Source organism: Tetrao urogallus, assembly GCF_951394365.1.
Source record: "Tetrao urogallus genome assembly, chromosome: 9".
NCBI lineage: Eukaryota > Metazoa > Chordata > Aves > Galliformes > Phasianidae > Tetrao > Tetrao urogallus.
This window is the reverse complement of record NC_136822.1, coordinates 18,792,720-18,806,573: the sequence shown is the minus strand read 5'-3', so window position 1 is coordinate 18,806,573 and position 13,854 is coordinate 18,792,720. Positions and strand designations below refer to the sequence as shown.

Here is a 13,854-nt window from a genome sequence, read left to right as displayed (position 1 = left end):
AAGAATGCCGTAAGTAACACGTATGGAATTGCTTCAGCTTAGCTCTGTGTGTAGGTTCAAGTCTCCCACTAGTTAAAAATTTGATGACACTGTGTTGTTGCTTCCAAAATTGCAGAGTGCCCTGGAAAAACTATAAAAGGTACATCATATATAAAGAATAAGAGTCTTGAGTTGAAAAGCCAAGCTTACAAAAATCTCTTGAGGCACACAGGAATGTATGAATTTAGACTAAAACTTAGAATTGTAGAGTGGCCTGGGTTGGAAGGAGCCCTGAAGATCACCCAATTCCAGCCCTCTCTGCCACAGACAGGGTTGAAAATTTGGAGTAGGGTGAAGGAGAACTGAGGCAATAGGTTCCTTTAACCAAATTTAACTGAGATTTGGGTGTGCTTTACAGCATATTGATTGCTATTGGGTCGGTGTGTGTGTGTGGAATGGCAGCTGGCAGGCTCGTGGTGGGTCTTGGGTGTCAGAACGCTGTGGTGCCAGCTTGTGCTTGGGCAGTGACCTGCTGGCAGGAGGGGCATTAGGATCCCTGCGTGCTGCTGGAGCAGAAGCTTGCAGGTCCCAGTGGAAACTCGCGTGGGTCAGCAGCAGAACCACAGAGGGGTTGTAGCCTTGAGGGAGCTCAGCTACAGTGAGGCTATTTCACAGTGCCGTAAGAACAATACTGAAGAAAATGTTCATTGTATAATGCAAGGACAGCTCTACTTTTTCCAGATTTTCAAGGCATGAGATATTTCAGTTAACAGCATATTTTTCTATCACAATATACGTGAATTGCTTATTCTGTGCACATGAGTAAGCACTCAAGGAACGTTTTGCCTCTGTCAATAACTTGCTTCCTGTAGATATTACAAGAATGCTTTTTTTTCCAGCGCTTTTGGAAGTGATGGGGTGATAGCATCATCAGTAGTGCTAAAATTGAGTAAGTAAATGATGCTGGAGTACGTAAATGATGTGTGCTTCCTCTGGCCTTTTTCAATGACAGCATTGTATATTTCTTTTGGGAGGCAGAGTTGTAAATAAAGATTTCTGGCTTATGCTGGATACTGGAAACCCGCCATCGTAAGATTAAAAAAGAAAAGAAAACCAATGGCTTATAATCAAAAAGCAGCTGACCTGTGTGTTTGTTGTGGTAGGATGGACGGTGTCTTGTACAGGCAGAGGACTTGGAGATCAGCTGGATGGGTCCTGATTTGAAATGCATTCTGTAGCTTTGCAACAGGGCTGATTTAAAGCTTGAATGGGAGCGGGTCAGCTGGTTGTTTTTGGTGGTGTTTTTTTTTTTTCCATAGAGGAGCCTTGCCATGTAAAAAGAGCTGTAAGCGGAAATCCTGTCCCATTCAATCTGTCCTTTATGAATTTCAGTCTGAGTCACTTCCTTCTCATGCATTCAGTGATTTGATCCTTGGTCATAGAAGGATCTACTCGTTTGAGAATCTGTGTGTGTGTGTGCAAGCGCTGTAGGCTCATAAGCAGTTTTAAGTATTCTTACAGCGCTGTCACCCATTTGCTAATAAAAGGTTTCTTCCCTTCAAATCAGATAAAATCTTTTTAAACTCTCATTGAAGTTTCAAGAACCTAAGATAGCCAGAAGCACTTGCTGTGAATAGAAGTACTCCTGCCTGCATTGCTGCTGGACGTTTCTCAAGAGATCTGACTACTTCCGTCTGCTCATTTGTTTGAAAATCAACGTAGTAGGAGAGCTTTCCTAACTATGGTGCTTTGGCTGAAAGTGTTTTAAACGTACTAAACTCAGCAAAACAAGGTCTTACAATACTCTTAGGCTACCGATCTCTTTTCTTGCTTCCTTATCTTTGCTGATTGCAGTTTTTTCAGCCCAGCTGTGAGGCTGCCATTTTCGTGTTGAAAATCTCCCATTGCAGATCCCCCAGCAAGGCTGCTGATGTGAGTAAAGCTAGCAAGTATCATTAACCTGGGTGGGTGCTAGCAAGAACAGCTATCAGCAAGCTCCTAGTGTGTAATATTCAGTGAATGAATGACAACACAGGAATTAGGGCCGATGCTTCCTTGGTTCAACCCTATCCTGTTCCTCTCATTTGTAATATATTTAGAAAAAGGGTGTTCTTTTATTTTTGTTGTTCTTCAACTGCATCAAGTTTGAATCCAGAGGCTGTGAGTTAAGGGGAAATGGAGATGTGATTCAGTGCAGACAGGAACCAGGCAAAATTCCTCTACTTACTCACTTTGGTGCCAATTCTTTTCCGTTCTAATCTTGAATCTGATTTGTAAACCTGTTTGCTGTCTATGTATCTATGCCTGTGTGTTCTGCAGATTTAAAAGCCTAGTTTCTTTACTTTGGGGTTTGTAAGCATTGAAGTTGAGAAACACTGTGGCAATGTATGTAATGTTTATGTTTTCTTAGCCAAGAATTGATGATTGTAGCCAGGAGCAGGGAGGTTAGTGATAGGACAAGGAGTAACAGTTCTAAATGAAAAGAGGGTAGATGGAGATTGGATACAAGGAAGAAATTCTTTACTGTGTGTGTGGCTGGATACTGGCACAGGTTGCCCTCAGAAGCTGAGGATGTTCCATCTGTGAAGGTTCCCAAGGCCAGGTTGGATGGGGCTTTGAGCAACTTGATGTGGTGGGGAGTGTCCCTGCCCATGGCAAGGGGTTGGAACTGGGTGGGCGTTAAGGTCCCTTCCAGCTGATCCATGGTTCTATGAAGACCTTTATTATTTAACCAGTACAGGAATATTCTACAGACAGAGGTTGTAAATGATTCTTCTGCAGACATTTAAAAAAATACCCTTACATAAGTGCTGCTTTCCCTCTTCCTTACATGTACTGGATTGTATAAAAGAAGGAGAATTAATGAGATTGTCTCCTGAAAACAAACTGTCAAAAACAGACATAATGATTTCATTAGTAGCATGGAAAAAAAAAACAACAACCTCTCCCAAAGACTGGAGTACATTTGTGATGATATGAGAGTTTTAGCATTGTACAGAGTACTGGAGTATGAAGCACAGTATTTACTGCAAGTGGAGGCATTCTGAATATTGTGAGTACAGATCAGCATCACATGGGATCTTAGTAGTATTACTGTTCTTGCTGTTTTTTATAGTTTCAGCAAATAATATTACTTGACCAAATTGCTTAGATTCCTATATAACTAGAAAATACTATGTGTTGTGTGTGTTCTGGTTTTTTGATTTTTAGTGAGAGGAAATAAACATGCATTAATTAGGGCACTTGTCTGAACTTGAGAAACCAGTTAATTTGTGACACCTGGGAATTTCCAGTGTGATATTCTTGTGCCTCTACCTTACCTCCCACATTACGTTCTTGTTTAGATTTATTTGCATACATGGGTACCTCTTAAACATTCTTTATCTTTCATATTTTTTGCCCAATTAATAGGGTGTGAAGTTGTTTCTACAGGCAGAAAGTGAAACAGTTGAGTTCCTAGTGGCTGAGTGTACCAGCCAGCTCCATTAGCTGGGCCACACAGACTGTACACCAAAAATACTTCTCAAGAAGTAATCATGTGAACTGTCCTCTTAAGCGAGCTCATATGGACTGATGAATGTACTGGAGAAGTTGACATTATGCGGAGTTCAAGGAAAGTACATTCCCACGTTTATGTCAATCTGTGTGCATGCAAGAATTTATCCAGACCAGGCTTAATTTGTGGCTTTTCTTTAGCAAAGAGAATTGCTGAGCTATTTATCCACTTTGACTGAGAAAGACGCTGCGTATTGAAGGGGAAAAACAAACCTCAGTTTTCTCTGCTGCTATGAGATTTGACTTGGATCACAAGGTTTTCATGGAGAAAGGTTAAAATGAAACATCCAAAGGAGAGCAGTGACACTGAAGTCAAGTTTGTGCTCACATACTCCCCCTCCCGTAGCCATTGCTTTGCCCAGTTCCAAAACCAGCAGTGTCTTTGGGGCTGCCTATGGGTTGTTCCAGGTAGCGTGTCTTTCCCTGACCAACCTTTTCTTGGAAGTCCATTGTGTGCAAAATAATTTCCAGGAATTTACAAGCCTGTGGAAGCTTGTCTGCATGTGGACTGTTGTGAGCACAAAAGTATCTTCGTACCATACCGTGCTGCAGGAACAAAACCAAACTTAAGGGGATTGTGAGTGAGAGAGCACACTTTATTCTGGCAGGAAAGCTGTTTTGTGCTTCATTAGCACAGATTCCTGCAATTAGGGTGCAGGACAGAGGAGATATTCGCACTCTATTTTTATGCACTTATCTGAGAAGATGAAAGGATCAGCTTCATAACTTAGGCACCAGAAGTTGTTGATAGGAGATTCTCTTCATCATCTAAATAGGAGTGTTGCTGCTTAATATAACTTCACAGTGATGTCCCATCTTGAATCTCACTGCTCTTTAAGGTGAACATAAATATGTGTAAACATGGTTTAATCCAAGCTTGTGGTAACTGAAGATACAAACAAAACACTTAGTAGCTGCGGGCAGCTTGATCTGGCATGGCTGTAAGCTGCTGTGATTTGGTCTCTGGAGCTTCCACAACTGAGGCAGAGCCAGGGCAAGTGGGTCACTGTGCCTCTGCTTACATTTGCAGTCTCCTCAAAGAAGCTCAGACAAAATAAACCTAACCTTAAACAAGCCATCCTATTAGAAACATAGCTCAAAATCCAGGAAAGTGTAGCACAGCACCCTGAAGGGGGAAAATCTGGATCCAGGGCTCTCATTTCACCTCACTGGTTACTTAAACCTTTTATTGTTTTTCCCCAGGGCTGTTTTTCACAATTCTGATTGACCCCTCTAGCCTCTCCTATTATTTGTCCCATCTGCTTTCATCCCTCCCTCGTCTCATATTTCCACCATGATCTCTGGCAGAGGGGAGCTGGATAAGCTATCTGCTCCATGATTTATCAGGAAGTTGGTGCTGGATGACGCAAGGCACCTCTTCCCCCAAAGGATCTTCATATTATCTCAAGAATTTGCAGCTTCTGCTGCTGCCGACAGTCAAATCCAGAAGACTGAAATCTGAGTCTGAGACTTTTTTCCTAGGAGTTTACGTAATTTATAGATATCCAACCAAAAAAAAAAAAAAAAAAAAAAAAAACAAAAAAAAAAACCCAAAGACCGTTTTCATCCTGTTTAAATGCTCAGTAACTAAATCCCTGTGCTGGGGAGAAAAGTTACACAAAGGTCTCAGGGCTTCAGAGCAAGATAAACAGTGTATTCTCACCAGTTAGTAGGAGAGATAATGTGGACCACCGACAAAGGAAGGGAAGCAAATTTCCCTTATTTGGAAATATCTGGGCCATTGAGCCAGGAGGGAGGGGGTATTTATAGTGAAGAGGTAGAACATTTCCTCCCTCCAGAGTACAAAAAAATAAAAACACCTAATAATTTAATGAACAATCCCTATTTGTCTGCCCAGATGTTCTGAACAATGTCTGTTTGTATGTTCATCTGGATTTACAAAGCTAACCAATTGAAATTTCGTGTCCCGCTGAAGTTAATGGGATTTGTTTACCCATCAGTGAGTTTCCTTTTCTGAGAACAGATGGAATTTGACGTCCAGAGTTTTGAGAATTGCAATTTAAAAGTGAGCGAGCTTTCCTTTAGAATGAAGCAGTTGATTCATTTTCTCCATGGTTTATTATAGAAGGCTTTGTCCAGAACCTTGGGGCTCTGGGCTTTTTTTGTTTATTTTTTTCTTCAAGGAGCTCTGCTTTGGAAGCAGCTGCTTTGATTTACTGTGGTCCATGTGACTTCTGTCTGAATTTCATCTCAGCAATGAAATCCAGATCAAGCTGAAATCCTTGTTGCTTTGCTGAAGCCTTCCCAGTGATCCATAATCAGGCGGATATTTCTGAGAAATGTTTTAAATATTCAGGAAGATTTGCAGAGGTGAAAGTGGCCATTGAAGTATTTGAGATTTTATGTCATCCTCAGCCCAGCACTGTTAATTGCACAGACAGTTCACAGGATCATCCAGGTTGGAAGGGACCTCAAGGATCACGAATTTCCAACCCCTCTCCACATGCAGGGCCACCAACCTCCACATTTCGTACCAGCCCAGGCTGCCCAGGGCCCCATCCAACCTGCCCTTGAACCCCTCCAGGGATGGACGGGGCATCCACAGCCTCTCTGGGCAGCTGTTCCAGCACCTCACCACTCTCATAGCACAGAACTTCCCCCTGACATCCAATCTAAATCTCCCCTCCCTCAACTTAAAACCATTTCCCCTGTCCTGCTGTTATCTAGATTTATTTAAATAAATAAAATTTCTCATCTTGGGTTGCTCTGATGGATGGCCCCCAAAGTTCCTGCAATCTGGCTACATCATAGCTTTCATCTAGAGAGGTCAATAATGTAAGAGAAAAGCTAGCATAGGATTCTTTCAGAAAGCAAGATGACTATGTGGCTGTTCACCTCAGCTAATGGTGAAAAATCCCAGTACAGGTCCCACAGAAACTCACTGTATTTCAAATTTGAAGTCTTTTTTTCTCTGTGAAATCTAACTTTTAAAAACATGCAGATACTGTAAATAGTGCATAGAAACAGAATTTCTCCTTCAGTGTAAGTATTAAGACAAAATCAAGTGCAGCTAAAATGCAAATTTTCTGCTTTTGTCCTTCTCTAGAGAAATTTTGCCTGCTTACCTGCTCATAAGAGGAAAATAGCTTTCTTATTCTGAGAGTAAGAAATGGGTCATTCTGAAAGCCTGTCATCTCAAATCTCTTTCCATTGCCTGTAGCAAAACCTGAAGAAGACATTTATCCTCTTATTCAAGGGAGGCTGAGTAGCTGTGACTGAAGGCAAAATTTGGCTTGCACTTATTTACTTAGAGTCTCTTCAACTCTGGCGGGCACCCGTGTGCCTTTGTGTTAGGAAAGTGCTCTGCTGCCTTCTCACTGATGTAGCAATGATGGCCAAGGAGATTGTTAATTTTGGCTTGGAGCTCCCTTTAATCCAGACCACTTCTGTAGCTCCTAGGGAGTTTGCTCCAGCTGTGCTGTCTGATTGTTTTCCTGTGCAAATATGCATATTTGCAGGTTATTTTGCAAGCTTTTTTTGTTTGATCAGGAAAATGCTTCTATTGTGTGTAATGGGCAGATTACCAAAAGTGTTTGTTGGCCAGTATTTGTATGGTTGTAATTTTGAGGATTCAGAAAAAGCAAGTTTTATTCTAGGTGCAATAGAGCTACCATTGTCTCCTTGCATTGTGGATAATCTTTTAGAGAAGAGTGTTTCCTGATCAGCATGGTACTGCTGTCACAGTGCTGGAAAACCTCTCACCTCAGTTTGGTAACACTGAAAACTTGTCAGAGGCTGTGCTTTATGGGAATTGTTTTTCGCTCACATGTGAGGGTGTGGGGATCACCTGTTGGCTGCCTCAGCTGGATCCATGGAGAGAAAGAGGGATGGAGACAAATTCACGTGACAGCTGTCTGCAGCGGAGCTGTGATCAGTCTGTGAAGAGATGAGTGCAATTTTTGGTGCTGTCAAGATTGTGCTTTCCATCAATGCAGAACTCAGTGGAGAGAAAAGTGATGTGACCGCCTCTTGTTGCTCATGTCTGTGACTTTCTGACCTTACGTTGCCCAGCTGCTGAGATGTCTGTTGCCGTGACTGAAGGGAACCTTTTATTTCCGAGAGGAAATCTTGGGTCTGTAAGTTCCAGATAACGTCATTTCACAGCTGGCAGCAGCGAGGCCTGCTTTAGAGCCACGCTTTAGGAGCATCAGTACCTTGGTGGCACAGTCAGCCCTCACCTCCTCCTCTCCTGAACTTGGAAGGTCATGTAGGGCTTTTTTGACTGTGATTGTGGTAATAATAGCAGCGACGTGTTGCTCTGGGCAGAAATTACTTCTGCCTTTGAATGACCGCTCAGTTCCTCAGACTTGGAGGGCTGCCTGGACTGCCCTGTCAGGGAGCACGGTGGCTCTGAATACCGATGAAAGCAAAGACAGACAGGCAGTCATGGGCTGAAGTGACAGGAAATAATGCTGAGAGAGGGAGGGCATGGAACAGTACGCAAATAAATGAATGGAATTAGGGATAAGGCGATGCCACGCATTCCAGCTGTCATAGAAAATCATGAGACGTTTGAAGAACTTCATTGTGTCTAGAAAAAGATTACCATTTGCTGGCAAAGCTTGCAGCTGAAATGAAGCATCAGATTCTGGCCCAGAAGCTGTGAGTCAGGAGCTGCGGGAGAATGGGAAGAGGGCTTTTCAGTCTCTATGTCAGATAGAAAGTTTTATTGTAGCTTCACGTGGATGGCGTTAATGGCAACTACAAGCAGGCTGCTTGCAAACTCCTAAAAGGACAGGAAGAAGAGCATTTTGCAAAGATGTAGCAAAGAAAAGGAGCTCTTACAAATCCATTCAAATCAGAAATGATACAGGAAAGGAAGAAAGTCTTGAAAGAAGAGAGGTAATGCTTGTTTAAAACAAGCACTGGTAAACTCACATTATAGCAGTTTGGTCATCAGTCAGGTTGGGCAGGGTGCAGGAAGGGTCAGTGATTGATTAAAATCACTTATTAATTAGAAAGTAGCGACTGTGTAATTTTGGGGAGAAAAAAAAACAATTTCCAAGCCTGCCTATATGATCTCATCAGAGATGAACTGCACTGAGCTGCTGTTCTCTGGTGGCTGTTCAGCAGATAACTGTGCAGTCCCCTCCTTGGCCAGAATGTGAATGTCTTACATCTCTCAGCTGCTCAACCTGTAGATATTTGTATTTTTAGCTACAAAGATGCTTTGTTCAACCTTACTAATAGCTGTCACACAGGAGCGCTTGCCAGCGTGGGGAGTCTTCACACATCTTGCAAGCGTGGATGCAGGGATTTGCCTGGCACAGCTTAGAGGAGTGCTTTGGAGTGCATTCTGTAGCACTTTAAATTATGCTAATAAAATCAGCAGAATATTAAATGGCTGTTTTTGGCTAGCTGTTTTTTTGTGAATCAGCTATGGCATTTTTCACTGTGGCTTCATGGAAGGGAAGCCTTGTGGCCACTGCATGTGGCAGTCCGTGGAGCCAGTGCATGTTTATCAGCAGATTCTCATCTTCTCAAGCCCATGTAGCAGGCAGGCTGCAGTTGTGTAATAGCAAAAAAACCAAGCTGCCTAAGGTAAATAAAGGCAAAACTGCTTTGATACAGAGAATGAGCTAAAGCAAGTCAAAAGTAGGAAGGAGAGTTCTCTGAGATGTCCTATGTATAAGTCAAGTTTGTTGTTGCAGTAGATTCAGCTTGTGCTTTCTATGTTTCTGTGGGTTATGTCATTGTTTTATTTGGTATTCCTTCAAAACCAGCCAGCAGCAGCCATATGTAAGTGCATTGCATCTGTTATCTTCTTTGCAAGATGTACGGAGTGCTTTCTTAAGATGAAAATTGTATGTGATATAGACTGGGCAGTTGCTGTATTTTCCTAAGAAAGCCCTTTTCTGCCTTCTAATGGACCAACTGCGTGTTCACAGTAGGAATTCACTCAGATCTTCAGCCAATGAAGCAGGAGTTGTTATTGCTGTGTCCCAGCAGTAGCCACAAAGAAGCAGAGAAAAACAAACCCAGCTTGTCACTTACACTCCATTTGTCCCTTGCATCCAGCATTTCATTTCTCTTGTAGGTGCAGCTGATCTTATTTCCCTTGCTGCTGCTTTCCTAGAAGAAATGTACATCAAAACAATACTGGGGGACATGGAAGCATTGAATGCAATTAATATTTAGTTTTAAAACAAATTTTAGAGGAAGTTATGTGCAGCTGAATGTTTCTGCATCTGCTTGGTGAGAAAACATCTGATGCTTGTCGAAGTGATAGCAGATACCTTTGGTTAAAGTTGCAGAATGTGGATATGAAAGAGGGATAAACCAGATGAACTGAATTTGCACTCCAGTTATTTGGAATGCCCAGCCACACTGGCAGTAGAAAACTGACAGCAGTTGTGGGAAAGCTATCAGGTTGAGAGACGTGAACTGTGGCCAAGAGAGCTTTGATGTGCATCCTTTAATTTATGCATAGATTACAATGATGCTGAGGCATACGTTTCAGTAAATCCCAATGGCTAGGGATTCATTTTACTTATTTAGGTCTGACAGTAGATTTCTGGACGTTATGCAGGATTTCTGTTTTGATTGCCTTCAGTTACTTAGGGAGTAGCTTGACTGTGGATATGCTTTCCATACAGATTTGGTTTTTAAGGTCATACTTATAGACATCAAGTAAGGCATTTTAGCAGGAGGAGTAAGACAGCAGTAGGGAAAGACTCTTAGAAATGGAGGACTAGTGTAAGATCTTCATGCACAGCAATTTATTTTTAAAGAACGGGATCATTTCAACAATTGGATCTGTTCTTGAAGTTGGGCAATGTCAGGTTCTCTAGCACAGACATGGGAGCTGCAGTCGTGTTCTATTGCTGATGTTTCTGTTAGCTTTGGTGGTATTAGCAGAAAGTTGAAATGCTGAGTATTTAGAACTGAAAGCTCGTTCTGATATTTGTAGGCTTCATTGGCAATCTTCCTCGGTGGGCTGTATTTTAGTGTGGCACGATTGACTGTTTTGAAAATAAAGACTTCTTTTCCACTTCATGAAGCGTTCAGTGCCTCAAGTAATGCTGCCCAATTTAGGACCATTTAAGATTGTCGTGATCGTGTTGTTTGTATTTATTTTTTGTAATTGCTGTTTCTAAAATCAAACAAACAAACAAACATGCAGAGGTCTCTTGGAGTGAGTATGGATGTGGTCATGTTTTGGTGCAGGATGAGCGACTCAGTGACCATGCGACGTCCCCACCAGTCCTCGTTTCTGTGACTTCGCTGCAGTGTGGCATCTGAAGTTTTAGGCTTGTTCTTGTGTAAGGAGATACACATAATTTAATGTGTATTTCTACAGTCATCTCAAAGCAAAAGATCTGTATGTGTTCCAAAGAAGAGTGTGTCTTTAGCCTTGACATCGGCGGGCAGTTCACAAAGGAGCTGTGCTGCGTTCTGAAGTTTATTTCCTTGCAGCTCATAGGTTGTGCAGTACGTGACTGATAAAAGATCTCTCCTAGCATTAAAGCTGGTCACAGCCCCAATAAATCTGGAACAGATTCTGAGAAAGCATGTCATGTTATGACTGGCATATCTGTGAGCGTGGAGCTCTGCTTGAGAATTAGGCTGGAAGCTTGTGAAGTGCTGGTGCTGATGTCATTGCTTTGGAATGGAAAGGCTGTTGAAACAGTAAATACTTTCTGTGGCCAGAAGCTAAGTATTGAGCTGGACCTCTTCCTTTCTGTGGAGGAAAGAATGCAGAACAAACCTAAAATCTCTATTTGCAATGGGAAAATGTTAATTAGTTTAGAGCTTGCAGCTATTTCAAACCATTTACATACACAGCTGCTGCTCATGCAAACATGAAAAATATTCATGGAAACTTCAAACTTACCTTGAAATGAAAAGATTTTTTTTTTTCTGTATTTTAAAGCTGTTCTTGGATTTCAGAAGTGTTGTTGGAAAGATCTGAAATTATATTTGTACCGTACGTGCAGAAAGGAACATAGATGCATGCTAACAGAAGCATATAATGAAAGGCTTTAGTTCAGCAAGAATTAGTGTTGAAATGCTGTTAGCACCAAGCAGCTGCTGGGAAAGCATTGCGTATTTGTCAGGGACGTTTACTCTTGGTTATATCTGTGAAGCTATGGTGATGACCCAAAACTTTGAAAAAAGAGAGCTGGTGAAAACACAAACTGAGATGAGCTCCAGGTCTTACAGCTGGCTCCTCTGCTACAAGAGGCTGGTTAGCCTGAAACACTGGATCCATTTTGTAGCTTGGGTCAGCTCTAACGTCTCTTAGGCAGTGAGAGCTGCATGACAGTTCGGTTCTTTGCCCTCCCTCGGAGGACTCCATGAGCACTCACAAGGAATTTATTCCCACCCCCTGCTTCCTCCTCCTAGGATGAAGAGTTTTGCCACAGCAGATGCAGGGAACAGATGTGGAGGGGAAAGCTTAGAATGGGACAATGACCCAAAGTGTTTCTTGGGCTCTTCCTTGACGTGACTGAACCGTGTCAAAAAAAAAAAGGAAAGGAAAAAAGGAGTGTTTAACACCATGGTTTCCCTATTCCTCCTCCTGTTCTTCCCACCTTTCCACCACTGCACCTGTGGCATCCTTGTCCCTAAGCACCCCTGTGAGCTCATCTAGGAACAGTCACCAATGCACGTTGATTAACGGTGGTCATGAGACTGTTAGTGTTACTGCAGAAAAAAAGCCTTTCCAGCACTTCTGTTATCACTGTAGAGCACATGAGATGTTTTTTTTTTTTTCTTCTCCCTCATTTTCTCTTTAAAAAGTACTTTTGCTCCTTGTTGAGCTTGATGCTGATGTGCTGTGAAGGGGCTGCCAGGTAAGGCAGCGTCCTGCTGGGGTGGGATTCCGGACAGCCCCATTCTCCTTAGTCTGGTTCAGGAGACTGTGAATAATTATGTTTGTTATTGAAAGGAGATCAGCCATCCATAGAAGCTTGAGAAACTTTATGGCTCGTGAAATGGGAAACTAAGTATTTGAAATACTGTAAGAATGTTATGGTATGATACAATGTTGTGAGCTTGTTTCTCTCTTGTAACTGATGGCTTCTGTTTTGTTAACAAGTTTTTCCATGGGGCAGATTTGCACTATTCTTTTCCTAGCTTTAAGACAGAGGTTGGGCCAAATCCTGAGCTCCCTTTCCACCTGAGCTGCTGTTACACATGTGCACACCTATTGCTTCCTGCCTTTAATTTTACACCTGCAGTGTTTCCACGTGGCGTTACCTATTACTCGTAAATGTCCACGCTGTGCCCATAGGTGTCCATGTGCTCTTAATATCTTAAGGCTTCAGTGTGCTTGTTGCTCAGAGCCACCTTATGGACTCACTGCCTGCCTGAGAGGTAATACCAAAAAATTGCTTGTAGGACTCTTTGCTGAGAAGCCTGATCAAGGTAGTATTTTTAATTTAATTGATTATATTGTAATTATTATTCTTTATTTCCTGGGTGTTCTCCTGCTCTATTAGGTCCTAAAGTCAGTTCCAGTATTTGGAACAGTGTGAACCTTCAGCCTTGACCTGCGAAGGTCAGAGGACTTAGCACTGCACAGAGTGATTGTCTTTCACAGGAGAGGGAAGTGGGATATCTCGGAGCTCCAGGGTTTATTTTCTTCTCCTGCTTAGTGTGACGCTGGTGGCGTCCTTGCTAGAAAGTAGAGGAAGAAAATTCAGCTCACATGTTTGGGATTTAAGGTTGAAAGTGATGCATGCTTAGCTTCTGGGGGCTGTAATTAAGGATGACCTAATAACCATAAACTTTCAGTAGAATAGTAGCAGCATTTTTGCTGCGTTCTGTAGCCACAGAAGCTGCTTCTTACTAACGTCCCTTTGAGAAAAGCCTGCTGGATCTCTGCAGTTTCTATGCCTGGATCCAAGTGTCCAGTTCTGCACCGGTAGTAGCACTAAGGGGAACCCTGAGCTCTGAGCCCCTACAGTTTTGGTGATGTTGTCACTTGGGTCGGTATCTTAACCTTTTCCTAAGCAGTTTAGTCCATCTCTATAGTTTTCAAGTCAACATATCTTGCGCTGTCTAAACCCTGTCAGTTTATACAGTTTATAACACGCTCGAAAGGTTATCTGCTATGGAAAAAAGCACTCATGTTATCCTTCTCTTATTCTGAATTATTATGACTTCGTTCCTTTCCAAGTTGCTGAGACCAAAAGGAGTCCAGGAATGCACGAAGCAGCAGATCTGTCGCTCCCACTCTGCACCTTGGTGAGCTGCGCTCTTGTTAGGAGAGATGGGCATTGATGTTGGAGGTCTGCCATCAGCATTCAGCCAGTTTGTTTCTGGCAGCCGAGTGGATGGAATTTTCAAAAAGAA

The 13,854-nt window shown here is 42.4% G+C and overlaps 1 protein-coding gene across 1 annotated transcript in view; it reads left to right on the top strand.

The window, feature by feature from the left end:
• FNDC3B (fibronectin type III domain containing 3B) overlaps positions 1–13,854 on the top strand; it is a gene marked incomplete at both ends in the record, with an annotated part of 120,350 nt that overhangs the window by 49,212 nt on the left and 57,284 nt on the right. The gene's annotated exons all lie outside the window — the stretch shown is intronic.